This window comes from Tiliqua scincoides, chromosome 5 (genome assembly GCF_035046505.1).
Source record: "Tiliqua scincoides isolate rTilSci1 chromosome 5, rTilSci1.hap2, whole genome shotgun sequence".
NCBI lineage: Eukaryota > Metazoa > Chordata > Lepidosauria > Squamata > Scincidae > Tiliqua > Tiliqua scincoides.
The window spans coordinates 85602510-85629785 of NC_089825.1; the positions used below are offsets into that span (position 1 = coordinate 85602510).

Here is a 27276-nt window from a genome sequence, read left to right on the forward strand (position 1 = left end):
TCAGGGTTTACGTGTATATGTGTGTGGTTTTTTTCCTCGTTCAGCTAGAAACAAGCGCACATAGAGGAAACGTTGTGGCTGGCTGTGAAATTGGATCTGAGGTTTGAAATTGCAGGAGAGAAACACCCATGTGAGGCTGCTATTGATTTTGGCAGGCACTGAACCAAGTATGCTCCGTAAAAATAGAATAAGATGCAAAGAGAATGGGATCAGGTTCCCTCTGAGTTGACTGCCAAGGCACGTACCTGGGAGGTTCAACAGCCGCATGTGCAATGGTTGAATCCTTTTAGAAGGATTAGTATCGATATACTGGGAAGGCTGGCTTGACAAGAGGGATGCATCTGCTGAGCACACTGCATTGCAAGATGCTTGCACAAGGCTGGCTCTGTCCCTGGGAAAATGGTCAAATGGTTCCACATGTCAACTCAAGCAGGGTCAGGATCAGTTGTTTCATCAGTCCAGCTTTGGGTGCCACTGAGGCACAACTGATGGTCACCAGCTGCGACAGCACCTGGAATTAGGGCCCAATCCTATACTTACCTAGCACTGGCACTGAGCCCTAGTGCCAGCGCTGGGTGTTGTAACTACGCCATAAAGCATATTTATGGCACCCAGAGAGTAGGGAGTGCAGGTGCTGGGCCTGCACCAGTCAGGCACCAGGCCCAGTGCTGGCAGAAGGCAGATCCGCTGCCACTAGAGGTAAGTGAAACTGCTGGGCAGTAGTGTGACCTCTGGGGGAGCAGGGGGAGAGAGAAACATGGGTGGGGCAGGGGGAGGAACTGGGTGGGAGGAAGTGGAGCGGGAGGGGTGGGACCGGCAGAACCGTGCTCCACCGGATCTTGGACTCTGTGTTGGACCAGAAGGCCTGGCACGTAGGCTCTCCATCTGTGCCAGCAAAATAGTGGACACAGATGTAAGGAGACCCATTGCCAGGGCAGGGGCTTTCCTCAGCGGAAAAAGATGAAAAACCCCTTCTCCAAAGAGACTCCCAGCGGCTTCTAAGCCCTTGCTCCATACAGTGGTATCTGCTTTGGCGCTGCTGCTCCAGTGGATGCTGGGAAGCATAGGACTGGGCTGCCTTTCTCTTCCTGCAATAAGGCAAATTCTAAACCACAATAGCAGCAACTGTTACCCTGCACATGTCAGATCTCGTCTGATCTCGGAAGCTAAGCAGGGTCAGGCCTGGTTAGTACTTGGATGGGAGACCACCTGGGAATACCGGGTGCTGTAGGCTTATACCATAGTCTTTCGAGACTGAAGGCTGCCAACCAAACCACAATGGTACTTAAAGCAACCAGGTGATACAGAAAGGCAGGGCTGATCAGGTCTATGCTTGCAGGACCCATGCCCAATATTAGGATTCACTCTGAAAAATTATAGAAAAGAGCATCACAGAACATGTGCAGAGTATGGGCCCAATCCTATCCAATTTTCCAGCAGTTACGCAGCCACAATGCAGCCCTGAGGTTAGGGAGCAAATGTTCCTTTACTGTGAGGAGGCCTCCGTGACTGCATCCCCACTGCAGGAAGCAGTGCACACACACACACACACACACACACGTATGGCAGCATCAGCCCTGGAATTCTGGATAGGATTGGGCCCATTGTCTCTCGATGCCAAGCAACCAGAGCTAGCCCCTGAGATTAGAGGCCAGGGCTTTCACATCAGGAAAAAAAATTGAGTCTTGAGCAAATTCTCCTCTTACAAAGTTTCACTGGACAACATTACACCAGAGACAGCTCACTCTGTCCTATGATGGTTTGCACATTTTTCAGGTATCCTGTATGGATTACATGCACGTGTATATAACAAAAACTAGAGGTCGATTTTCTCCAGCATGGAAAAGTTACAACCTTGCAACCAACATAGGACCATAGAGTTGAAAGACAGGCACTCCGAGGTTGCCAAGTCCAGGCACCTTCCCTTTTAATCCCACCCATCCTCCTAGAAGTAGCGTTTGTGGGTCTCCCCTTTTCATTTTCACAACCACTCTATGAGAGGGATTAGGCTGAAAGATAATAAATGACCTACTGAACCTCTGAATCATTTGCACCACACTGGCTATCTTATGAAATTACTGAATTAGAAAACAGCTCTTGCAATTAGAACCTTTCCTCGTGTTTACCCCCTTCCCCCCCAACACTATCCTTGGAGTTTTAATCCCATCGAGCCTTTACATACCCTCTTTTTATTGCTCTGATGGACTTGTAGTCTGCTTCTTCCCAAGAACTCATAATATATAACAGTAGACTGACTTTCAATCTTATCCATTCCATTCCTAACTATCCCCTGGCCATCAAAATCAGTTTTTATTTCAGCAGACAAAATGAAAAATTTGGTGCACTTTGCTCTTTCGGACTTCTCACTAGAGGTGGGGAGGGATAAACCTGACTACTAATTTCTTGTTTGTTTACAACCGATATGATGTATGTAGCCCACAATTCTTCACAGATGCAAGGAAAACACAGGATTTGTTAACAGGTGCAGAAGCCAGCATTCTAGGAGTTTGCTTGCTTTCAAGCAAGTTACCATTCTGACTTGCCATCCTCAGAGGCAACGTGCTGGACGATAAGAATCTTTGATCTGATCCCACAAAACAATTCTTCTGTTCTTAAGGCTGCAAGCCTATGCACACTGATATCGTCCCACTGAATTCAATGGTACTTACTTCCAATAAAGACACAAAGGGGACGTCTTACAACATCCAGCTTCTTAGCATGTCTAACAAGGAACAGTCATGCTCTTGCCGAGCTCCTGTTAAGAGGGGTTTGTAAAGGAAAACTTTCTCTTGAATTATGCCAAATGTTCTTTTTACCCTGCCCTCTGACCACTGGCGTTGCTAGAGGGGTGCAGGGGGTGCGGGCCGCACCAGGTGACGTGCTGGGGGGGTGATGCGTCCTGGGGGAAGGACGTGCTAACATCACGGGGTTAAGAGCTATCATGTCATTCCATACACCGTTGGATGCGGAATGGCCAGCGGAGTGCAGTGCAAAAAACAGAATTGAAATAGCTTCTTTTGTTCAAAGGTTATGGCCAAAAAACCAGAAGGAAAAAGGATCCGTATGCAAAGGATCTGTATGCAAAGTGATAGTGAGCCGTATCACACATTTACTCACAAGTAGGTGAACCTGCCATAGTGCGTTAGAAAGGGCAGGCTGAGAGGAATCCAACGACACCAGAATGGTCCCGATCCAATGAATGCAGCCCCCCAAAAACACCCAAGAGTCTGAGCCCGAAACGAAGTCACATGGCCGCATTTACTCATGAGTAGGTGGACTTGCCTTAGTCGAGGCAGGCTGAGAGGCTCCAAGGATGTTGGCATGGTCCTCATCCAATGAGTGCAACCCCCAAAAACACCGGAGAAGGAGGTTCCTCCCTCCCAGTCTATGGAGCCCTATGGAAAGCAAAGCAGCCTCACAGTCATGTTTACTCAAGAATAGGCAGACATGCCTTGGCTGGTGGTCAGGCCAGGCAAAGGGGAATGTGAGGACACCAGAAGGCTCCTGATCTGATGGAGCTGAAGTGCAACAGCCTCCCCCCCCCCAAAAAAAAAAACAGCCCCCCAACAGCCTCCCCCCCAAAAAAGAACAAAAAAGAGGCTTGAATGGTAAGGGGAAAGTTTTCTATTTTGCACTCGCAAAGCCAGGTGGGTCTTTATTCTGATATGCCTGAAATAGAAGAACTTTAAACTGGGCACTGGGAGGGCTGGAAATCTCACTGATTCTTTTGGGGGGTTGTTATTGCAGGCAGATTACAGAGTAAGCCCCATTGACCACTATGGGACTTACTTCAGAGTAGACATGCATAGGTTTGGGCTCACAGGCTGCAATCCTACCCACACTTTCCTGAGAGTAAGCCCCATTGACCACAATAGGACTTACTTCAGAGTAGATTCACTTGGTGGAACAAGACTGGCTCCCCCTTATTTAATTATTTTATTTTAATTTAATTATTTATAATTATTTATTTTAATTGCTTGATGATGTCACTTCTGGCCATGACATCACTTCCAATGGGTCCTGGACAGATTGTCATTCTGAAAAGTGGGTCCCAGTGCTAAAAGTTTGAGAACTGCTGCAATAAGTTGTTAGTAAGTTGACACAGGGTGTGTGCGTGTGAGCAAGTTTTCAAAATCACGAAAATCAGAATTTGGAGGAATAATCCCATCATGTTATATATCAATCAATGCGTAATTTCATAAAGAATGCAATGAAACAATCCACATTGAAATATCTGTGTTCTAACAAAAGGTACAGCCAAAAAAACTGGTGGGGGCGGGGCGATGGTACATCACCACGCCCACCTGGGATGCTGCCTCACCCACTGCATGGGATGACGCACAGGCCTCCCGCACTGGGTGGCGCGAACCCTAGTGTCGCCACTGCTTCTGACAATATTTGCTACCATAATTCTTTCAGTTTCCTTCCCCCTCCATCTTAACTAAATTTCAAACGCTGTTATTTTGTCATTCAAACGTAAAATGATATGAAGTAAATTTGCTGATACTCTTTCCCTGCTTTATTTTTTCAATTCAAGAGTTTTTAAAAATTCATAGGAAAAAAAAATTCAAACCATCAATGGGAAAACTATAGTCACATTGGTAGGATATGGATCAAAGAAATGGGAAGCTCCAGAACATGGTAAGAGGAAAGGACATGTTCAAAAGCTCTCCAGTTTTATCACAGCATCACAAATGCCAGGGCCGAGCCCCAACAGTCTTAAAACAGATTTGAGGGAATCCCTCCTCAAATCTGCTTTTTTTTATATATTACACACCCATTTTCTCCACCTGCCATTCCTAGGCCAATAAAATCTCATATTCTACAGCAGCCCTGTGGAAGTCTTGTGTAAGACGCTTCAGGGTTGCAGCGGAAGCCTTGGAAATTATTTACCAAGGGGCTATCAGCCTCCCTGTGATCCGTACCAGATGGAGGCAGTTGCTACGACAACCGTTAGAATCCATCCTCTATGCAGCAGCCCACGTTCCTTCCAATGGAATGGCTTTGAGGCTCCATAGGCCAAGCCTTGGGGGGGGGGGCAGAGGTGAGCACATTGGTTGCTTGCATCGTTCGGTTGTCTTGTCAGTCTCAGAGTGCAATGTGGGGGTTTCATCATGCTGTCACATCAGGGTCTTCTGCAGTTTAGCCCATGATTGCAGCAGAGAACTATCAGGCTCATGGCTTGTCACTAGAACACAGCTGGAAACTCCATAGCACAAACATACCCTCCAACGCTTTGCAGATAAAAATAGGTAGCCAGTGCTTTACACCAAGGACGCATCTGCATGTTTAGTTAACTGTGTCCTCAGACTGCTTTCTCCCCACCTACCCACCCACCCCCACCACTCTTCAATTTTACAAACTGGTTCAGCACCATTGCTATGTTATGCAGCATCTCAGTATCCTTGGTATCATGCTGTTGACCATATGAGCACATGATGCTTTTACAGTCAAACCACCAGGCCATCCAGCTTTGACAGGCAGGGTGTCAGAGGTGGGATTGCCTTTCCCAGCTTTCTATATCCAGCAGCATCGCTTTGTAGGAGGAGTCCTAGCTCAGTGGTAGGAACACTTGCATTGTATGCAGAAGGTCTCAGGCTCAATCCCTGGGATCTACAGATAGAGCTTGGAAAGACAATAACAAGATGGCTCATATAACAAGATCCTTTTAGGGCACAATCCTAACCCCTTATGTCAGTGCTTTCCAGCACTGACATAAGGGCAATGCAGCTCTGAGGTCAGGGAACAAACATTCCCTTACTTTGTGGAGGCCTCCATGAATGACACCCAACTGCAGGATGCAGCACATGTCCAATTGGCACCGCTAGGCCAGCGCTGGAAAGCACTGACATAAGGGGTTAGGATTGCACCCTTAGGTGAAGATGCTATGAACCGAAACCTGGTACCTGAAGCATGCACAGCACGTGCTTTGCAGCAACGAGCCACAGCCCTTCCTCTTGTATTACAGGATTTCTGCCCAAATGCTCCAGACTTGAAAGCAATTCATGGTGGGCTTAAGATGTTCAGCTCCCCCAAACATTTGTTTTGCATGATTGGAAAGGCACATTCCAGGATGTAGGGGTGTGCTTTTCAGATCACATGCTGCTTCTTTGGCATTTCTGGTAATAAAAAGTGTTCCCAAGCAGCTGGCACACATTTGTAAGAGACAGATACAGATCTGCTGAGTTTTAAATTACCAAAGAAGAGAGAGCTTCTCCTGCACTGCATGCCTCTGTCTCACCAGTGATCGTTTGCAAAAGGCATAAGATTTAACATAATAAGTCTGCAAAGGAATTCTTTTGCTGAATTCCTTTGTTGCCATCTTGTTGAAACAAAGCAAACTGCAGAAAAAAAACTTACTACATGTCCTCTCCTAGAAACATCTTTGCTATGTGTTTTTAGCATTCAGTGCAACGAAGAATGTTTCCACATGTGCACAACCAGCAGAATTGTTTTCCCCCCAGAATTAATTTCAGCTCTAATCTCAACACAGGTTTCGACAGTCAGTGCACCAAACACGCAAAGCACCTACACTGCCTTTCCATGTCACTACGATGTCATTCATGTTTTGATTGGTTCCTGGCCTGGAATAGGAATGAGAAGAGCCACAACTTTGGGGGCCGTAGGTTCTGATAGTGTTTTGCAATTCTCAGATTGCACCATGCGTGTGTGGCTCTGGGTACAGAATGCGATTACCTCACGATTCTTTTGCATACAGCAAATTTCTCACCCTTACCCTGCTCACTGGGCAAAGAGGCACTTTTACAAGTGGTGCTCCCTTCACATTTAGCCCGGGAGAATAACTGTCCCTGGAAAAATAGACTTGAGGAATATATGGGCAAAACTCTGAAGAAACTGGAGTAGCTTTGGAAGGGGGAGTAGACAACTGACTGGTCAGGAGATGGGGCTTCAGCACATATAGCTCATATAGCACATATAGCACATATGATTAACAGATTATAGAAGAATCTGTGATATAGCAGAAATATGTGCACATATAGCACATATGATTAACAGAAGCAGAATCAATGATTCAAAATAAGTCCAAATGACTGCATACAGCCTTTGCTAAATTAATCATTACACATTTGTAGAATTCAGCTTTCTTGCACATAATGTTTTCTCCCCTAAATACAGAGCAGACACAGCCTTGTTTATATTACAGCCAACTGGTAATATAATTTCTGTATTTACAAACTGAAATCAAATTGAGGAGGCTCTTTGATCACTGACAGTGCAATAAGCTTCCTCCGCAGTCTCTTTCAGAAAGCTCAACACTGTTGTGGAACTGAGCTGTCAAGGCAGCCCCCACCCTATACCGCACTCCTTGCCAAATGATCCCACGCAGTTTGGCGACAACAGCATTGTGGCACACCGGAGGAACAATCCAGATTCAGTTGCCCGGCTGGCAACTGAACCCTTAGTTGGGCATGTGCCACAACCATGGAAACAGGAAATGGTGGCCATGGAAACCACCTGTCCTGTCAGGGTTTCTGTTAGAGTTGAAAGGATTTGGGGTTCTGGAAATTCTTCCAAGTAAATCTTGCTTGCAAACATTTCAATACAGATTTTCCTATTTTGATTTTTTTCCCCTCAGGATGTCCCTTAGGGTATACAATTGGGTTTACAAGATGGGAAAAGAAGAAGCAGGAGCAAGAAATTTGGCCACCTGAATCTTTAAAACAATTGCTTTGAAACAACTGCTCTAAAACAATTGTTCCTCCACACTTCCTCTTCACTCCCCCCCTTTCCTTTTTCAATTCAGGAAGTGGGAGGAACAGAGGCTGGTACTTTACTAGATAACAAGGGGCAGCATTTGGCAGCAGGAGATCTCAGGCTATCCCTGAGTATCCTTTAAAGACCATTTTTTTATAAACCAAAATCTCAAAGTCATATTTGAATTTTGTATTTATTTATTAAGCCAAATTTTCAATCTGCACGAACATTTCACTACTGACTTTTGATCTGCAGTGGCTTTCCATATCCATCCAAGTGCCAGTGTTCAATGCTCTCTCTGTCCCTACTTCTGCATCGATTCACACAGCCATACTGACACAAAATCAGGACGAGCTGCGATTTGGCCTGGTCCACACCTGACCTGTTTTCCCTTCTGTTGAGCCCACTGAAGCTGCAGGCTGGAAGAGGAAGGGTCCGTTTTGTCCAACTCCTCCCAAAAAACAAGCATGGCTTCATCCTCGCCAGGCTGTCCACTCTCTTCCTTACTTGGCCTGGCTAGCAGTACTTGCAGGTCTAACCTGGACCTTGGCCTAGACCAGGGGTGTCCAAAGTTTTTGGCAGGAGGGCCACATCCGCTCTCTGACACTGAGTCGGGGGCCGGGAAAAAAAAAAGAATTAATATACATTTAAAATTTGAATAAATTTACATAAGTTTACATAAATGAATATATTAAAGATGGACTTATATGAATGAATGAAGTTCTTGCAATAGCTCAAGGTTGGCCTTGCACAAAGCAAGGCTGGCCTTTCCTTTGCTGCCGCTACTGCATCACAGATGTGAAACAGCAAGCAGTGGAGAGGTCATCCCACAGCTCACATGAGAGGTCAAACAGTCGCCCTCATGCTGGGCTAGAGGCTCATTGGAGACTGGGGGCTCCCTGAGGGCTGCATTGAGAGGCCTCGAGGGCCGCAAGTGGCCCCAGGGCCGGGGTTTGGGTACCCCTGGCCTAGACCACAGGCAACCTCTGGCCTCTTCCTGTGGTTTTCTAATCTTTCTGGAGGTATCACTGCTTATTAGTCTGCTTGCACAACTCTGCCTGCCCACCTACCTTTCCCTATTACAATCCCTATTCCAGGTAGCCATTATGGTAGTGGAAAGAATGTTGGGCTTGGAACACAAGAAATGCGTTCAAAATCCTGAAGTTCACCAATGACAGCAAGTTAAAGGTGGGAGAGAACCATGTACACTGCCTGTGCTCTATGGAGAAAGAGTGGGATTTAGTATAAAAGCATCCACCCATTTCTGATTCCTGTGTCTCTCCTTCTGTCAGCTGCCTCTTTATTGTACCACTAGCAGCACTTGTCTGATGGGTTTCTTGGCTTAGATTCCAGCCTGCATTTGACTGCCTGCAGATTAACCCTTCTGTGAATCTCCATCCAACTCTTGTCCCAATTGCACTCCAGCTGCCCACATACTCAATTCCCCTATGGCGCAGATGGAAAAAAAATGATTTGCAAAATGTCATTGGATGCCAGCCCATTCCATAGTGCATTAAGGAGGCAGCAAAGGCCAGCAGGAGATATGAGCCAATGTTTCTGCACAGATAGGAGGTTCAGCCTCTGCCATCACCCATTAAGAGCATCTTGGGCAGCAGGCCTGAGAAAGACCTTAGCCTGACACCCTAGAGAGTGTCCATTCGCCTGACTGGACAATACTGAGCTAGATGTGTCAAGGATCAAACTGCATAAAGCAGCTGTATAGGTTCATATAACCAGTCTAGGGAGACCTCAGTTCTGGAGAGGCCTCAACCAAGTTAGTAGAAATCTGGCCACAGTCATCAAAATTAACCCCCTAAACTCTGCCATGTTATTCTTTCACTGCAGCAGTTTTGTGCAAGGCCCTGCAAAGGTTGCCCTGTTGGTGTAGTCAGTTTTATTGTTTTTCTTTATTTATACGCACAAGTTTCTAGTGAAGCATTCTGACAGCCAAACTGAAGTCAGATCAGAGTGAGGAATAATAGCAAAGAAAAAAAATAGTGCCCAGTAGCACAAGGGTGTACAATTGTCCCTGTCACCAGAATGATGAACCAGTGACGGCAGCAAAAAAAGGGTCGGGAAGCCTCCACCCCGGCATTGCTTGGACAGTCCAATCCTATTCTGGCTATTGGAAGGAGGGAGGGATTTCCAACAGCAGAAGAGGCTTCCATTGTCAGAAAATGGTTGCCAATGGAGTGCAGTGGCCATTTTGGGAGTACTGCTCCAAGAGTGCTCTCCACCTGTCGCCGGACCTCAGCATGACTGCTGTATGACTCAGCATGACTCAGCATGACTGGTGAAGCAGTGGTGGAGGCGGGGGGCTGCAGGAGGGGGTGGATCCAGCAGTTATGGTGCATGCTGGATCCTATGCCTTCTGGCAGCAGCCTTCCTATCCCCTTTCTCTCCTTGGACTTCAGCCAGTTAAAAAGCTGGTGCGGGTCTGGGGAGAGACATTGCAGAGCAGGAGGCTTATGGAGGAGTAAGGGGATTTGGGCAGGAGGTCTGGTCTGGGCAGGAGGTCTGGTCTAGAGGGTAGAGCCTCCATTTGCCTGAAGATAACATCCACAAGGTCGCCAGTTCGAGGCCACCGGCACCGTGCGACCTTGAAGCAGCTGACAAGCTGAAGCCGAGCTATTCCATCTGCTCTGAGCGTGGGAGGATGGAGGCCAGAATGTGAAGCCAGATCAGAAAGAAACATCTGAAATGTTGTAGTTCTTGAAAGATAGAACCTTCTTTCAACTGTAAAAATCCCTACTGGGATTTAATCAGCCTGCCTATGTAAACCGCCTTGAATAAAGTCTTGAATAAAGACCAAGAAAGGCAGTATATAAATACCTGTATTATTATTTTATTATTATTATTTAAATCTCCTTTCTCTTCCAAAGCCTCCTGATCCGCCACCCCCACTGGATACAGCATGTTCCTTTTTGGCACGGCAGCACCAGCGGGACGGGAGAGGATAGGATTGGGCTCTCAGTCTGCTTGAGAACTTGCAGTTTACTTGCAGCAGTTCAAATTAAGCCCGGTATATTCACAAACAAGAAATGATTTAAAGCAGCCTGTGTATGAAAAATATTTTGCAATTATGCTACCTAAACTGCCCTGGGTAAAACGTGTGTGTGTGTGTGTGTTTTCAAATGGTTCTCTTCCACCTTATTCCATATTGACAACCTTCACACAGCACACAAATAGCAAAGGAGAAGCTCAAAGGCACTTTTGTGCATGACAACATCATTAGTCTCCCCAAAACTAAGTGACACAAAGATGGTTTTGCTGGATGAGCCTTGAACTTGTGGCCTCACTAGGCTTACATCCAGGAAAGAGTCCAAGCCCTCTTCACCTTCAGCCTTTTTCTGGCTGGCATGCTAATACATTGGCCTCCAAGCAGCACTGCAGAAACCCAGCCAACAGTTGATGGATCTGAATCAGCGAAAAACAAACAGAACATAGAGCGACACGTTAAAGGCATTTTTCAAACTGAGAGCTCTGGACAGGGAGAATGTATCTCCCACTCTTTCCAAATCATAAAAATTGTGGATCATTCATGGACATTCAGAAAGAAGAGGTCTAGGGCTGGGGTCCTCAAACTTTTTAGATGCCAGAGGCTGCTGCCTGATTTATAAATGCCAAGGGGAGTGGCTATAATGGTGATTGAGCAGCAGTGCTCCCCCTCCCCCAGTAGCAGTTTGTTTAACCCTTGATGCACCTAGTCTTCTGCCCTTTCAGTTTCATAAACCACAAAAAATTGGGTCATGACCCACTGGTGGGTCTTGGACCTACAGTTTGTGAACCACTGGTCTAGGAGCATATAAGAAGAGGAAGCAATTTCTTCATGTCATGTAGAACAAAACCCATAAAACGTATTGCCACAAGATGCTAAATGGCTCTCAGCAAAAATAAAACACTGGATGAAAACGTGGTCTGTGGCATAACACTATTGGCATAATAGCCAAACGCAGATATTCTGTGGTCAGTGTCAGCATTTCTCTCATTGCCAGATGTTAAAGCACATTTAGACAGGGCAGGGTACTTACACAGAGACCACTTTATCAAATCAGGTATAAGGTAGACTCTCCATCAGAAGTTATCTTTATTCCTCCAGTGTTACTCTTCCCTCCTTCCCCTTCACTACTTCCACACTGTAAAAATGTAGGTTGTAAGTTCCTTAGAGGCTGGACCTATCTTTTTTTCATGCTATTTTAGTTTTTAAAGTGCCAGGTGAATTTATATTGCTGAATGGCTCCAAGCCAGTTCCCAAGGTACTATCATACTCTAATCAGGCACATTACCATGAAGAAATGGATGAAGAGTTGGGCTATATACAAACACAAGAGTGGATTATGCAGACAAAATGACTACGAAGCTTAAGGCGGCTCAGTTTTCAATAGCTCTCACTGAGTTCTGTGGAGGAAACAAAAATGGCAACACTGTGAGATCCCAATGTAAAAGAGGCAAAGTCTGACCTTTAACAAGATGGAAAGTCTACCAAGTGTAGATAGCAAGCCTAACTTTCATATGCTGTCTCAAAGCACACCCCTTGACTTGCTTCCATTATTTGTTTGTTTGTTTCCTCTTCCAGAGCAGATGCCCAAGGTAGCTTACAATTTCAAAATTAAAAGAAAAACAAATAAACAAGCAAAAAAACCACATTGTATACTACAACAACAAGACAATAAATAAAAACAAAACAAGGACATACAGAAGCACAGCGGGCAGACAGACGACACATCACACACACTCAAGACTAAACCAAAACGGTTTTGAGCACTTGCCAAAAAGCCATAAGGGAGAAGGTGGTTCTCCTCCCATTGTGGCACTACTACAGAGAAGGTTCAACCCCATGCCACAATCCCTCTAACTTGGGATAAAGGTGGTACTTGAAGGAGAGCTCCCTCAGATTAGAGATAGTGCCAGAATGTATGGGAGAAGGCAGATAACCTGGACCCAAACTGTGAAGGGCTTTAAAGGTCAATACCAACCCAGAAACAAATGCGCAACCAGTGCAGTCACCAAAGCAATGGTCCAACAGATTCACACCACCTAGCTCCAATCGCCACCTAGGCCACCGCATTCTGCATTAATTGTAGCTTCTGAATTGTCCTCAAGGGCAGCCTCATGTAGAGAGTGTTACAGTCATCCAGTCTTGAAGTCAGTAAGGCATGGACCACCATGGTCAGCTCAGATTGACTTGCCACAGCTGGCACACCAGCCAAAGCTGGCCACAGCTGCAACCTGGTTCTCCAGAAAGAGCTGTAAGTTCAGGAGCACCCCCAGAAATTCACACCTGATCCTGCACCTATAAGTGGATGGCTGCTATTCAGTCCAACTAAAGCATTGTGGACAAAATTACTATTGGGACAAAACATATCTGTGATACCCTGAGATTCCACAGGGAGGAGCATTTTACAACTCTGCAATAAACAAATCCTCCCTCCATATATGCACACCACCGCTGTAATGGTGGCTCTGTCTCGTTTAAATAAAACTATGATAAAGACTTATAAGAACATAAGAACATAAGGGGACAGCCCCACTGGATCAGGCCATAGGCCCATCTAGTCCAGCTTCCTGTATCTCACAGCGGCCCCACCAAACGCCCCAGGGAGCACACCTGATAACAAGAGACCTGCATCCTGGTGCCCTCCCTTGCATCTGACATAGCCCATTTCTAAAATCAGGAGGTTGCACATACACATCATGGCTTGTAACCCATAATGGATTTTTCCTCCAGAAACTTGTCCAATCCCCTTTTAAAGGCATCTAGACCAGATGCTGTCATCACATCCCGTGGCAAGGAGTTCCACAGACCAACCACATGCTGAGTAAAGAAATATTTTCTTTTGTCTGTCCAAACTCTCCCAACACTCAATTTTAGTGGATGTCCCCTGGTTCTGGTGTTACGTGAGAGTGTAAAGAACATCTCTCTATCCACTTTATCCTTCCCATGCATAATTTTTTATGTCTCAATCATGTCCCCCCTCAGGCGTCTAGGCTGAAGAGGCCCACACGCCGTAGCCTTTCCTCATAAGGAAGGTGCCCCAGAAAAATTGAATGTGGTGATTTTTTTGAACACAGGCAATATATCCCTGCCTTTCCCCCCTTGATACAAGTTATCCCCCCCTTGGGTTTTACTGTGCAACATTAGTAGTCCCTGTATTCCATAATCTAGTCACAGTCACAAACATATAGATAAGGGAGGGATTGATTCTAAAGCTCATGCAAAACTATTCTAAATCACAACATTTATGTGCAAAAAGGGAGACTAGTTCTTCAAAAACCACTGCAGCTTCCTAATGGCGTTCCAGTCGTAAAACCCAAACACTCAGCTCTGGTGCTGGTGGAATGGCCTCTCGGTTGTAAATCTCTCAGGATTAAAGACTTTTTGCTTCTCATTTACAGCAACAAGTGCTCAAGGGCCATAAATCCCTGTCCACTTTTGTTAAAAGGCCCATTTGAGATGCTTCAGTGAGACGGGGATTATACAACAATGTTGCAACGGTCAGTCTTGAGAAGGGAACAAGAGCTTATCAGAAGAAGTACTAAGCCTTTCCTCACAACATCAGCATGGGAAAGAACACACACACACACACACACACACACACACACACACACCTCCAAGATCATTCTTGAGGCTCATTCATTTGAGGAAGAAATGGTTGGCAACCTTCAGTCTGGAAAGACTATGGTATAAGCCTACAGCACCCAGTATTCCCAGGCGGTCTCCCATCCAAGTACTAACCAGGCCTGACCCTGCTTAGCTTCCAAGATCAGATGAGATTGGGCATGAGCAGGGTAATTGGGCAGAAGCAGGAGACATTGATTCAGCACTGTTGAAGCTGAGCAAGGGGTGGGCTGGATATTTTGTGGTGAACAGGAGACCACTGGTAGTTACATGTAAGCTGCTCTGGGTTTCTCAAAAGAAAAAGGGAATATAAACATCATGAATAAATAAAAAGCCAACACTGCCCTCCAGCAGGGACCATAAGCTCACCAGCCCCTCCTAGAGTGACATGCAAAGATCCACCCCACAGAGTGCATGAGCAGGAGTGTGGTTGAAAGGGAAACTTATGACGCTGCCATATATGAAGTCCATCTCTCAGTCTGCCGCACTGAATGGCGGAAGCTCTCCAGAACTCCAGGTGCAGGTCTTTCCTACCTGGAAATGCCAGCGATTTCAACCTGGGGTCTTTTGCATACTTTTGCAAATGCTTGACCACCAAGCTACAGCCCCTGCCCCTCATAGGTGCATGCAGGGCAAAGAACTCCACTAGATTTAAGAAGTGAGTCAAAGGCTGCAATCCTAACCAACTTTCCAGCACTGACATAAAGGCAATACAACTCCGAGGCAAGGGAACAAATATTGCTTACCTTGAGGAGGCCTCCATGATTGCCCCCCAGCTGCAGGATGCAGCACATGCCCCACTGGCACAGCTACGCCAGTGCTGGAAAGTTGGTTAGGACTGCACCCTAAGTCACATACCAAAACACAGTAGACAAAACAAACCAGGGGCTTAAGCCAAGCACTCTAGGGCATGAAAATTACACCACCTTGATCACTCATTTCCTCTGGATTAATGAGTGGGGCAGAAACCAATTTCTTTATATGCTCATATCTGGAGTGCAGTGATCTGTGGGGCTGCCACAATCCACTGTGTGGGAATGCTCAGGGAAGAAGCAAGACACAGCCCATGCACTTGACCTTCCTGAGCACCTACAGGTTCCCTCTGCGGTGAATGTGACAGACATGGCACTCTGACACAGACCAGTGCCACGAGTGCCCCTTCCCACCAGGAAGGGGGAAATCAACAAAGAGTAGCCCCTTCCATGCCCTTCCTCCCATCTGGAGAGAGCACAATTAACAGGGTCCCCTCAGCACAAAAGCTGGTTGTAACAGGAGCATCCAGCAATGCAAATTGTCTTGCAATTCCTGCTCCCAGATACCTAGAAACACAACCTTGTAGCATTTGCCACAAACATTCCTGTGGACGCACAGCTTACAAAGGTCATGATGGCAAAATGATCCTGTCTGCTTAAGACAAGCCAGCTTTCTATTTTACAACCATGAGCTTCTCTTATTTGGATGAAGATGTTCCATTCACCACATAGGGGTACAGTATCAGCTTGTTTATGTTGGCCATTATCTGTGGACCATAATGCTCCCTCCCTGTGGGAATGAAAGAAATCACCTCTCCCTTTCTCCCAAGTATTCTGCAGTTCAGGAGAGGGAGGGGGTGTTTTTTCTGTGCGTGTCCAGAATTTTTGCAGAAGCAGTTTTACAAAAACCTGGTCTAAAGGGAGAGGAGCTATCCCTTACATCTCTCAAGGTCTCCATGAACTGCACATGGAGCTCTGGGGAAAGGAAGGGGAGGTTTCTCTCCCTTCCCAACTGGGCACTGACAGAAGGTGCTGTTTGTGTCTTCCACAAAGTCCAGGGGAAAAAGAGAGAAAACTTTCTTTCCTTCTCACCATGAAAAAAGGCAGAAAAAAACACATCTCCCTTCCTATAATTCTCTGCAGGTCATGGAGAACAAAAGGATATCTTTGGGGGTGCAAGATAGGAGCAGACATACATGCCAGAGAGAGGAGATCTGGCTGCTGTAGATAACCTGCTGAGTAGATTGGTGAAACCCCACTGGTAGGGCATTTGAGGTATATTAATTAAAACCAAATGCTTTTGAGTATGTAAAGAGTACATTTCCCACACCATCAAGGAACTTGCAGATCATGTATCTAGGTTTAGATGGTAGGCTTTTTAAGGGTCCAACCATGTAGCTGTATCCTACTCTGGCCTTTTGAGAAAAGAATCACTGCTAACATTCATGCATCTGGGCTGAGAATCTGTCTTGTCCATAATGGAAGTCAAAGAATCAGGGCAAGCACTGGCAAGTTGACATCAGTGGGTGGTTGACAAGGGCCCTCAGCCCACTGGTGATCCTGGAAAATACTCATGTGTCCTTAGTTTTCATATGGTGATGATGGAACAATTCTCATGGGGTCCACTCAGATAGGAGGGCAGTTTGTTGAGAGACCCCTGAAATCTGGATCCAGCCTTGCAAGGAAAAGAGACTGAAGATCTATTGGACCCATCCATCAGGCCCAACAAAATGCCCTTCAGCTAAAAAGATGCCGCTGAGACTATGGAACAAAAGTGGTCTCAGCTCCTAAACCACTGTGACAAACAAAGAGTTCCACAAAACAGACTCCTCTGCTCCACTGCAATTTGTCCTTCCAGTTTCCATCCCACTTATTTCTCTTCCGATAATTGGCTCACATAATATACTTTGACTTCACTGTGATAGATGGGACAATGGTTTATTTTTTCAGAGTGGAGAAGGAGGGGTGGGAGGTAATTTCAGAACTGCCTCATGTTCCTACAAACTGCAAAAAAAAAAACAACAAGAGTAGTCTGAATGTTTAAAACATGCATTATCTTCATAGGTGGCTGATACGAAAAGCTACAGAGCTTTCCCTAATTGCTGCCATCCCGAGACTGCCATTTTTTATAGAGATGCTTAATGAGGAATCATTCAGGAAAGAAACCTTGACTTGAGAAAGACAACTTTGCTGATGCTCATCCTTCTCACAAGAAAACTGTGAGGGATGTGCACCTGAAGGTAAGTCGTGCGCACAGAACAGTGAGGCAGTTACCCCAAAGAACCCTGCCAGGAGTACCTGACACCAGTCGCTCTGAGGCAAAGCCAGCATAGTTGAAGGTACAAAACTGGACTAAGAAGCATGGTGAAGTTCTTTCTTTGTTGTTGTTTTTTTAACTTAGCATGATTTTCAGGAACTGCTTGCCATTCCTCTGGCATAAACAAACTCCTACCTTGATTTAAATCAGGCTGACACCCAAGAAACAGCCTCAAGCCTTACTCATTGACAAAGCAGCTTTGTGCAGAGGTGGCAGGAACCGAACGTGGTGGTGTCAAAATTGGGGAAGGGGTTGTGACCTCAGTGCCATGAGGAAGAGGATGACAACCCCCTTTTTGGCAGGGAGATGTATGCAGACACATACCCTCATGGGGTTCCTCCCCAGATAGGCCCCCGGCACCTGCCTTGCCTGCTTGCGACACTTGTCTGAACTGATGTCATTCATCCACTGGTTCCTTACCTTCACTTAACCGCCTTAGGTGTTTGCCCTACAGATCTTAAACAGTTGCTGCAGGGTACAAAATATGAGACTTTCTCCCCTTGGGAAGCAAAAGAATGCCAGCTAGAAGAATAAAAGCAAGACAAAGGAAGAGAACTTTAAATTAATCTTGGGACTAATTAATGAAACATTTTAAAGGCACTTTCCTAAGTTTTCTGGGTTGCAATTAAGTGTTGCTCTGGGCTGCTTTCCACTTCAACCCCCAGCCCTGACCCATCATAACAGCAGAACTTAGCATTAATACAGCAATTCCAACCCTGTAAAGTGACATCCTGGCTGAGCTATGAATGAAGAAGTCTCCAGTTTGAATGTCATCTTGCCCAGTACTCACTAGACATGGCCTTAGGCAAGTGACTCCTTCTGAGCCTCAACTTTCCCAGCTGCAACATGGAGACAATAAGACTCACTTGCCTTACAGGGTTGTTATAAAAATTGAAACAAGAAAAAAAAAACATATGAAGTGCTTAAAAGTGCTGTACAAATGCCAGATATTACTAATTACCCTGATAACAATCCTCCTGTTGTGAAGGTGAGGGACTGAGGCAGGCAGCCCAATTCTGCCTAAACCCCCCTCTCACTGATGCAGTCACACCAGAGCGCTGCATCCTGGAGGTAAGCTTCCACTGCCATGATGGGTTTTCTCAGACCCCCACCACCTGGGAAGGTGGATCAAGGCCAGGAAGGGGGATAGGATACTGGTGAAGGTGGCACTACCAACACTGCCCCCTTTCTGACCTCAACGCACTTCCTTCCTGTCCCAGTCTCTACCCCATTCCTCCCACCCCCCACCTATCCCTGTGCCAACTTACAGGTGCTGGTGATTTTCCAGAGGTCATTGGCATGCAGCTGTGGCCACTTGCCACTTGTGGAAGCAGCATGGCTACACAGAACAGCAGGTTGCATTTTGAGACCACTGTAAACCACACTGCACTGCTGGAACACGAGCTCCAGTAGCACAGCAGGCCCAGAGGAGTGGGCCATGAGAGAGAACTGCTTGCCCAAGGCCACCTAGTGAGTTTGTGGGCTGGGGCAAGATTTGAACCAAGGACATGTTACTTTACCAGGGTTTCTCTGGTTCACAGCTCAGTCTCCTAGCTGCTGTGCTAAATTAAGCCTCAGAAAGCACTCATCTCAAGTCTCTCCTCCAGAGACAGAAGGAAGCACAGTGCCTGCCCAAAGCCCAGGAAGCAGATAAAACTAGCGTTCTTTGCTTTAAGTTAGCATAGACCTATAAAACTTACAATTCTCCCAAGCCAACCAGAGCTTGCCAGCCGTGTATGGTGGCCCACTAGGACACTTGCTTTTGCTGCTTGTCTGGGACTCTGAAAATTGATTGGGAGAAGTCTCAATACATGACAGGTGAGCTGTGTAAGAACAGACAAAAGAAAATATTTCTTTACTCAGCATGTGGTTGGTCTGTGGAACTCCTTGCCAAAGGATTTGGTGATGGCGTCTGGCCTCGACGCCTTTAAAAGGGGATTGGACAAGTTTCTGGAGGAAAAATCCATTACGGGGTACAAGCCATGATGTGTATGTGCAACCTCCTGATTTTAGAAGTTGGCTATGTCAGAATGCCAGATGCAAGGGAGGGCACCAGAATGAGGTCTCTTGTTATCAGGTGTGCTCCCTGGGGCATTTGGTGGGGCCACTGTGAGATACAGGAAGCTGGACTAGATGGGCCTATGGCCTGATCCAGTGGGGCTGTTCTTATGTGAGTCACAGCTTCTACAGACCTGAATTCACACAGCTTGGCTCTCTTACCAACAGGGCTGTAGGGGTATGTGGGGATAACAAGAAGCAGCTCACTGGAAGGCGGTGTTAGCAAAGTGGGGTCACACACACTGCAAGCAGTTAGCAAACTTTCACAACAATCTCATGATACGACCCTGAGAGAGTCCTTTAGGAAGCCTGTTCTGTCAAACTGAAGCAGACATTCAAGCAGCAAGAGGCCAAACTGAAGGCAAATCAGGACTCCCTTGCCTGCAAAAAGGCCTTTACAGCCTGCCTCTGAGCTTTTGGGAGTTTTAAAATCCGACTTTAGTTTTTTCCTTGACTGAACACATGGGGGGGGGGAGGGAGAAACCAAAAATGCTTTGCAGCCTTGAAAAACAGAATGAAAAATTAATCCCCAAAAGAAGACAAATTTGCCTGACTGCTCTCTCCCTCCCGCCCGCTTCTAGGTTTAACAAGCATTTGAACGTGTATCCTCTCCATTGCTGATGCTCAGCCTGAGTGAAGCATTTAAAATCTTGCATCCTGTCCTTGTACAGTCATTCCACAAACATTAACCTACATGTAATATAATCTCATGGGCCTTAATTGTTGAACTGTGAAGTGCAAGATTAATAGCAATTTAAGGGTGAGCCCCTTCCCCAGGGGGTGTCAGGCTTTTGCATAGGAAATCTCATGTTTTGCCAGAGCAAGGGCAGCAAGATACCCAACGTATTTTGATTTAATATGTCCCAGTGCATGGATGAAGAGTGTCAGTGACAGTGCATGTCACTCCCGAATTGGCCTTTTCAGCCACACTAGACGCTGTTCCTGAACCACCTTTCAGAGCGCGATACCATAGTCTTTCGAGACTGAAGGTTGCCAACATGGATGAAGAGAACAAGAACTTCACCTTCCTACTGACTGTTCTTGAATTGCAGTCCTAGTATTCCAAGCAATGGCTGTTTCTTTCACAGTCTGATGATGACCTCAAAGTGCTTCTTTGGGGCTGAAATTGACCCCTTGCTGTTCACTTCCCTGGCCCTAAATCTGCTCATTTCCTCCTCCAGCTCTCTTCCCACCAACAGCTATAGTTTCTTTTGATCTAGAGTAGACCAGTGGTTTTCAACCGCTGTGCCATGGCAGCCTAAGGTGTGCCGCGGGGCCAGAGGAGGCAGGCGGCAGGCAGCAGCCATGGGCGGGAGAAGCAGCTGCTTTGACTGTCATGAGGCAGCAGCCTCTGCTGCTTTGCATCTCCTGCTGCTGAGCAGGAGGAAGGCTGCAACCCATCCTCATTTACCTGGAAGTAAGTGCCATTGACTATTATAGGGCTTACTTCTGAGTAGACACACCTAGGATTGGGTATATAGTCCCTTGTCTGCCCTGTGTGCTGATTGGGTTGCCAGAGGAGCCTGGAGGAGGTCTGGGTGGACTGAGTGAGAAGGAGTGAGCCAGGGGCAGGCAATTCAAGAACAGGGGCTGGCAGGTAGGAAGCCATGGAGTCTGCTGAGGCCACCAGCCTAAGAATGGGCTGGCTGAGGGTCCTTCTAAGTCCCTTCTCCTTGCCCCAGTTGCCTGCAGCTCCCTGAAGCGACCCTCCCTGCCTTGCCTTTGCCTTTCAGAGAAGGGGCGTTGGGCCACAATCCTATCCACACCTTCCTGGGAGTAAGCCCCATTGACTATAATGGAACTTACTTCTGAGTAGACATGCCTAGGATTGGGCTTTTGGTCACATCTTTTTCTGAAATACAGGAGCAGGCAATGGGGGAGGAGAATGTGAGGCAAGTGATTCTGGACCTTTGGAAGGTGTGGACGAGTGAGGGGAGGGACAGTAGGAAAAGTGCTAACTGCAATTATGAGATGGGGGGAATGTGCCTGTGGAAGGGGGTGGGGTGGGGGAGAGGAGGAGAGAAGTGCCAATTGCCTGCTCATGTATTTGAGAAAAAAGAGTGCAACCAAAAGCCCAATCCCAGGCATGTCTACACAGAAATAAGTCCCACAGGCACATCCCCCCCAATGCCCCCCCCAGTCTTTGGATGCAATCCTAACCACACTTTCCTGAGAGTAAGCCCCATTGAACAAAATAGGACTTACTTTTGAGTAGACCTGGTGAGGATTGTGCCCTTTGTCATGTAATGATTTAATTCTATTAATTATATTAATTAAAAATTAATTGTTATGTAGTAATTTAATAAAAAAACTGGGAGTGTGCCTTGACAATTTTAGTGCCTTGTCAGTGTGATATGAGCTGAAAAAGGCTGAAAATGGCTGATCTAGACCCTCCATTAGTTTTTTCCTCTAGCTTTCCTTTCTCATTTCATTTCTGTAAACATCTGGCTTCCTTTCACTTTTTCCTTAAGCCTTCTGCCATCAATATATATCCTCCTAAACTAAGATATGAAAAGGGAGCAAAGAAAAGGAAGGAACCATAGGAGTGAAGCACTGTAAATTATTAGAGAGAGAATCCTTTTAGGATTCTCCAGTCACACTAATATGAATGATATGAATGTGGATTTCCAGGAGGATCACTCAGTGCTACCCAAATTCTGGAGTTGGGGAATAACAAAGAGGCTTAAAGGGCATGCAAGCCAGTAAGTTATGCCTAAAGGTATATAAATAGTGTTCAGCAACAATCCTGTTTCTGTTTACTCAGAAGTAAATCACTGTTTGTTCAATGGGGCTTACTTTCAGGTATGTATAGCATTGGAGCCATAAAATAGGGATCTGCAACCTCATTCAATACACATGTGCCAACCTCCCAATTAGGCTAGAGCTAAGAAAAAAGAGATGGGCATGTTGCAGAGAAACACATGCCCAGACAGAGAATGATATTCAAAAGAAGCTTCTGCTCTTAGTCTGCTTACACAGTAAGCCTTACAGAAACAGAATGCTAAAAAAACATGAATTCTTTTTTAGGACCACCATGGGCTGGGTAGATGTATCATTTTGGACTACAGGCCGATGACTCTGGGTTGCAGATTGGATCCAGTCCACAGGCCATAGGTTGCCTACTTCTGCTGCACAGAGATGAGCTGCAGCAGACTCAGGGCTCAATCCTATCCAACTTTCCAGCACTAGGGCAGCCGCAATGCAGCCCTGAAGTAAGGGAACAAATGTTCTCATACATTGAGGAGGCCTCCAAGATTGCCTCCCCAAAACGGAAAGCAGTGCATACCCCATAGACACAGCAGCACTGGCGCGGGGAAATTGAATAGGGTTGGGCCCTCAAGGCTCAAAACCCCAGCAGACTGATAGATAAAGGGACCTTCCCAAGCCTTAACAATGTGCCTCCTGTCAGCACTAATTCAGCACCACAGACAGCAACATTTCATATCCCCTGTCTGCCTGAGAACGTTCCCATCTTCAGCTGGTCCAAACCTGAACCCTTCGTAACTTGGACCACAATTAGCACACTCACAGATACACTGGAAGAATTGTTACAGGAGATCCAAAGATTTTTCTTCTGGCTAGCTTTCCTAGTGTCTATTGTGCGGGATTTCCCCCAAGCACTCAAAATCATAATATTTTGTCACTTGAAAAATGGGATCCCCCAGATGCTCCCCACCACCCCAGAAAACACGCTTGGCAGTGATAACTTTAAATCCTTTAATTTGTTCTACTCACTTTAGCAAACCAGTAGATTCAGAATTTGTGCTTGTTACAGATAAGAGAACATTACATAAGCCATGCTGGATCCAAACTTTTTGGCCAGAGGGCTGCATCAAATATCTGGCATGTTATGGAGGGCTGGAAAAACAATTTAAATATAAAATTTAAATAAATAAATTACAGATGGAACTTAGATGAGTGAATAAATGAATGAATGAATGGGCTAATTCATTCAACCTCTCTGGCCCTCAGAACACCCTCCAGACATAATCAGAGCACAGTTCTGGTCATGTTCAGTTGAGTGGGCCAGAGGCTTTCAGGGGACAAGTGGTTGGCCGCGGGCCGGAAAGAGGCTTGCTGCAGGTTGCATCTGGCCCCCGGGCCAGGGTCTGGAGACCCCTGATCTGGGCTAGTATTGTGCTTCCCACACTGGTCAGCCAAACGCTTTGGGGAAGTTCATAAGCACACTATGAAGATAAGAAGTTTCCCCTACCATATTCCCCACCCCCCCAGTCAGCAACTGGTATTCAGAGGTATTCTGCCATAAGAACATAAGAACAGCCCCACTGGATCAGGCCATAGGCCCATCTAGTCCAGCTTCCTGTATCTCACAGTGGCCCACCAAATGCCCCAAGGAGCACACCAGATAACAAGAGACCTGCATCCTGGTGCCCTCCCTTGCATCTGGCATTATGACATAACCCATTTCTAAAATCAGGAGGTTGCGCATACACATCAGGGCTTGTACCCCGTAATGGATTTTTCCTCCAGAACCAGTCGCCATCACCACATCCTGTGGCAAAGAGTTCCACAGACCAACCACACGCTGCCTCTCAGCATAGAGGTCCCACAGAGCCATCATGGCTAACATTGATAATTGTCTCCCCTACAAATTTGTCCCATCACCTTTTAAAGTCATCTAAGTTATTGGTCTCATCTTAGGAAAGTTAATTCTATACAGTCACTAGGTTACCAACCAGTTAGGATTAGAGGGGTGGTCCGACTATTAAAATTGTATGGGTTTTTTGTGACTAGCACTGGGGGTCCAAAAAGCCCATACATTCCGGATCTGCTAGAGTCTGCTCCCAACCAGTCTGGTTCTGCTGCAACTCTGCCTGTCCTGCCACTATCCATGCTAGGTAGGTAGTGCATGACTGTGTCCTTGATATGAAAGTCAAAAGTTGACAACTCTGTTCTGATCTGATTTCCTTGAAATCAGCCTTGGAGAGTCCTAAAGCAGTTATCAAACCATAACTGGCCTCAATCAGGAGTGAGAGAGAAATGGAAGTAAATCATAAATAAACCAGTACTGGGGTAAATTTTTACTAACATCCAATGGGGAAGTTAGCGAATAGTGGCAGTATTTGCCATAGCTGCAGGCTTGCCACAGTGGCAATTCTGAGCTTCTTCCCTCTGCCTGTGCATCTTGGCAGCAAACTGTGCTGGCCGGTTGGAAGGGCAGCTGCAATTTATCACACACCAGGCATCTCAGTTCTCCTGCTTCTGGGCCGTCAGCCCAGCAGCCTGATAAGTACAGGCTGGAACAGGACACTTGGGAGAGTCTGTCACTGGGACTGACTTGGTGAAAGTGATGTCTTGGACTGCATTACAAGAGAAGAAATGCAGCACATTTCTTCCATATATGCTACCCTCTCCTCTACAAATCCACCTCCCACCCTGTCATGCAGAGTCAGATTTCAGAAAGAGCCCCACTGTTTTGCTTATGGGTAGCTTTTAAGACTAGGGTAACCTGCGTAGCTAGCTCTCCATATTACCTGTAATGGTTGCTGCAAATGTTTCCATCCCCTATTGCTGCAGGGTAACTGCACTCCCCTACAGTTCTGTTAGGGTGGACAACTTCAGGATTGCTTAACCGCTAGAGTGAAGACATCAAGCAGTTAATAATACTCTTTCTTGTCTTGAGGCTTAATAAGAGCAAGTACAACATACAAATTCAGTCAGTCAGGAGAACTAATAGATGTGACACCCACCCACCCACATGCACATAAACAGGGAGCAGAAATCATTCCGTTCCAAAAGCATCAGACTGCCGGAAAGCTGTCCAAGAAGCTGTGGTCAGACCTAGGTAATTCCGGAATTTTAATCATAAGTTTGTTGCTTTGGGGAAATTACTCTACAAAGCTCCTGGGAGGTCAGGAGCCCAGGAAGAGGATGGATATAAGTATAGTATTAATGCAAAAACTCTTGCACTAAAGAACAGAATCTGAGGTGATGTGAACTGTTCCACCTGGGAAGACTCCATAAGTGAGTTGTCTTCTTATTTCATGCAAGTTAATTTGTAAATTAAGGATTTCAAGGGGCATCAATGTTTATGATCACAGAAACAGGTTTTGGGGTTTGTTTCTCTTATAAACAAATTAATGTGAGGGTTTATTGTGAGACCCTTAGAAATAAGGCTTCAGGGCAGCATAGATAATACTCCAATAACGTTTCCTTCTAGGAAACCTTCCTCATTTGTCTTCTTGTTTCACACTCAGGGTCTTTAAAGAGCCGGGGCTTTTGTAAATGTGGATACTCTGGTGCTTCAGCAATGAGAGAGAGGAGCACATGGCCAAAGGACACTCAGATATGGAAGAGGAGAGCAGTGAAATGTCACTGCCTTGGGCCTACGCATGTTGCAGAACCTTCTTCTTGCAAATGTTGCCATGGAAACCACCTCACCCATCCCTGGGCATGAACTTATGCTTCAGGGCTCGTTCCCCTGAGGTAGCCAGGGAAATGAACTCCTTCATATGAGGTGAAGCTCAGGGTCACTAATCAAACTGCTTGGAGTACTGGGGGACAGCGCTTGTTGCTTGACTTCTAAAAAGAAACCTCATGCATGCCCATCCTTTGAATCCTATTTATTCCAGATGTGTTGAGGCTGGTCCCGCTTTGCTGTGAAAGAAAGGGCAGATGCTCTACCTAAAGGGCAGATGCTCGCTTCAGTATTATGCAGTTCCAAGGCTGAGCCGTGGCATCAAAAACAAGAACATGTGAAATGTGTCAACTCGAGGGCTGTTGGCTGCAGCCCGTTTAGGTTACATGCCCTCGGTGAATTCATAGCAGGCATAGGTGGAAATCAGGCACCATGAACAATTTGAAATGGCAACATTTCAGGGCCGCAGTACCACAAATCACATCCCTTGTGGCAGCAGCTGAGCCAAGAAGAGATAATGCTACGCAGTGGCCAAACCAGCTGGTACCAAACAGATCAGACGTTATTAGCAAGTGTAAACACAGGCGTATTTGCATATATAAACCGTCTCTCCTCCCCTCCAGAGAGGATTAAGCAGTATGATCATTTGAATGGAGATGACTTGTAAGGTAAACAGATCTTGGTCCCTGTGGATTTGAGAGTCTGATGCTTTGTATTTAAACTGTGTGAAACAGTACAAATTGCTAACCCAGATTACAAGAAGATTCAGCTATAAACCATGAGTGAAAACCCATCCTGGGCAAGTTATTTCCCTGCAGTCAGAAATATGACCATGCTGACATGTGGAACCTTAGTGATGGGGGAAGGGTCTTTAACCATTTATGCCTGCTTTGGTCCCAATCCAGGTAGAACCCTCCCCCCAGGTGCTATTTGTCTTGTAACAGACACACCTACACATCTCTGTAAGATCACAGTGCTATACAGGATCATAAAAATCATCAAGTCTAAACCTTCGGTGCAAAAGTATAAACATCACCCCCTAACACATACACCCCTAATGCATACATCCTGGCCAAGTGATATAGACTGGACTTCAGCATGTCATCAACTGTGAACTCAAGTAAATGAAGCAATCTACAAGATGCTAGGAAAGTTAGCTCAATCTTCCTCTATGCAAGTAAGCCAAGCCACAAACTGTGGGGAAGTCAAACCAAAAATGCCACCCTCCCCTCCCTCACCAAATGGTTGTTGATGACATGGAAACTGGCTGTACTCTGCACTTTGCTTGTGTTCAGAGGCACTCTTCTCTCTAACCCATCTACAAACTCAGAAAAAAATTGGTTCACTAAATTATTAGGTTTCAGAATTTGAAGCTGGTTTCTAAAAAAAAAAAAAAAAGACGTTGTGACTTGACATTGTTGGGCCCTGGCTGTCT

The 27276-nt window shown here is 46.0% G+C and overlaps 1 protein-coding gene and 2 pseudogenes across 1 annotated transcript in view; 1 reads left to right on the plus strand and 2 right to left on the minus strand.

Moving 5' to 3' along the window:
- The window catches only part of LOC136651116 (acid-sensing ion channel 2), a 471153-nt gene that overhangs the window by 416986 nt on the left and 26891 nt on the right, over positions 1-27276 (minus strand). The gene's annotated exons all lie outside the window — the stretch shown is intronic.
- LOC136654437 (5S ribosomal RNA) lies at positions 1115-1234 on the plus strand (annotated as a pseudogene).
- On the minus strand, positions 14404-14522 carry LOC136654678 (5S ribosomal RNA; annotated as a pseudogene).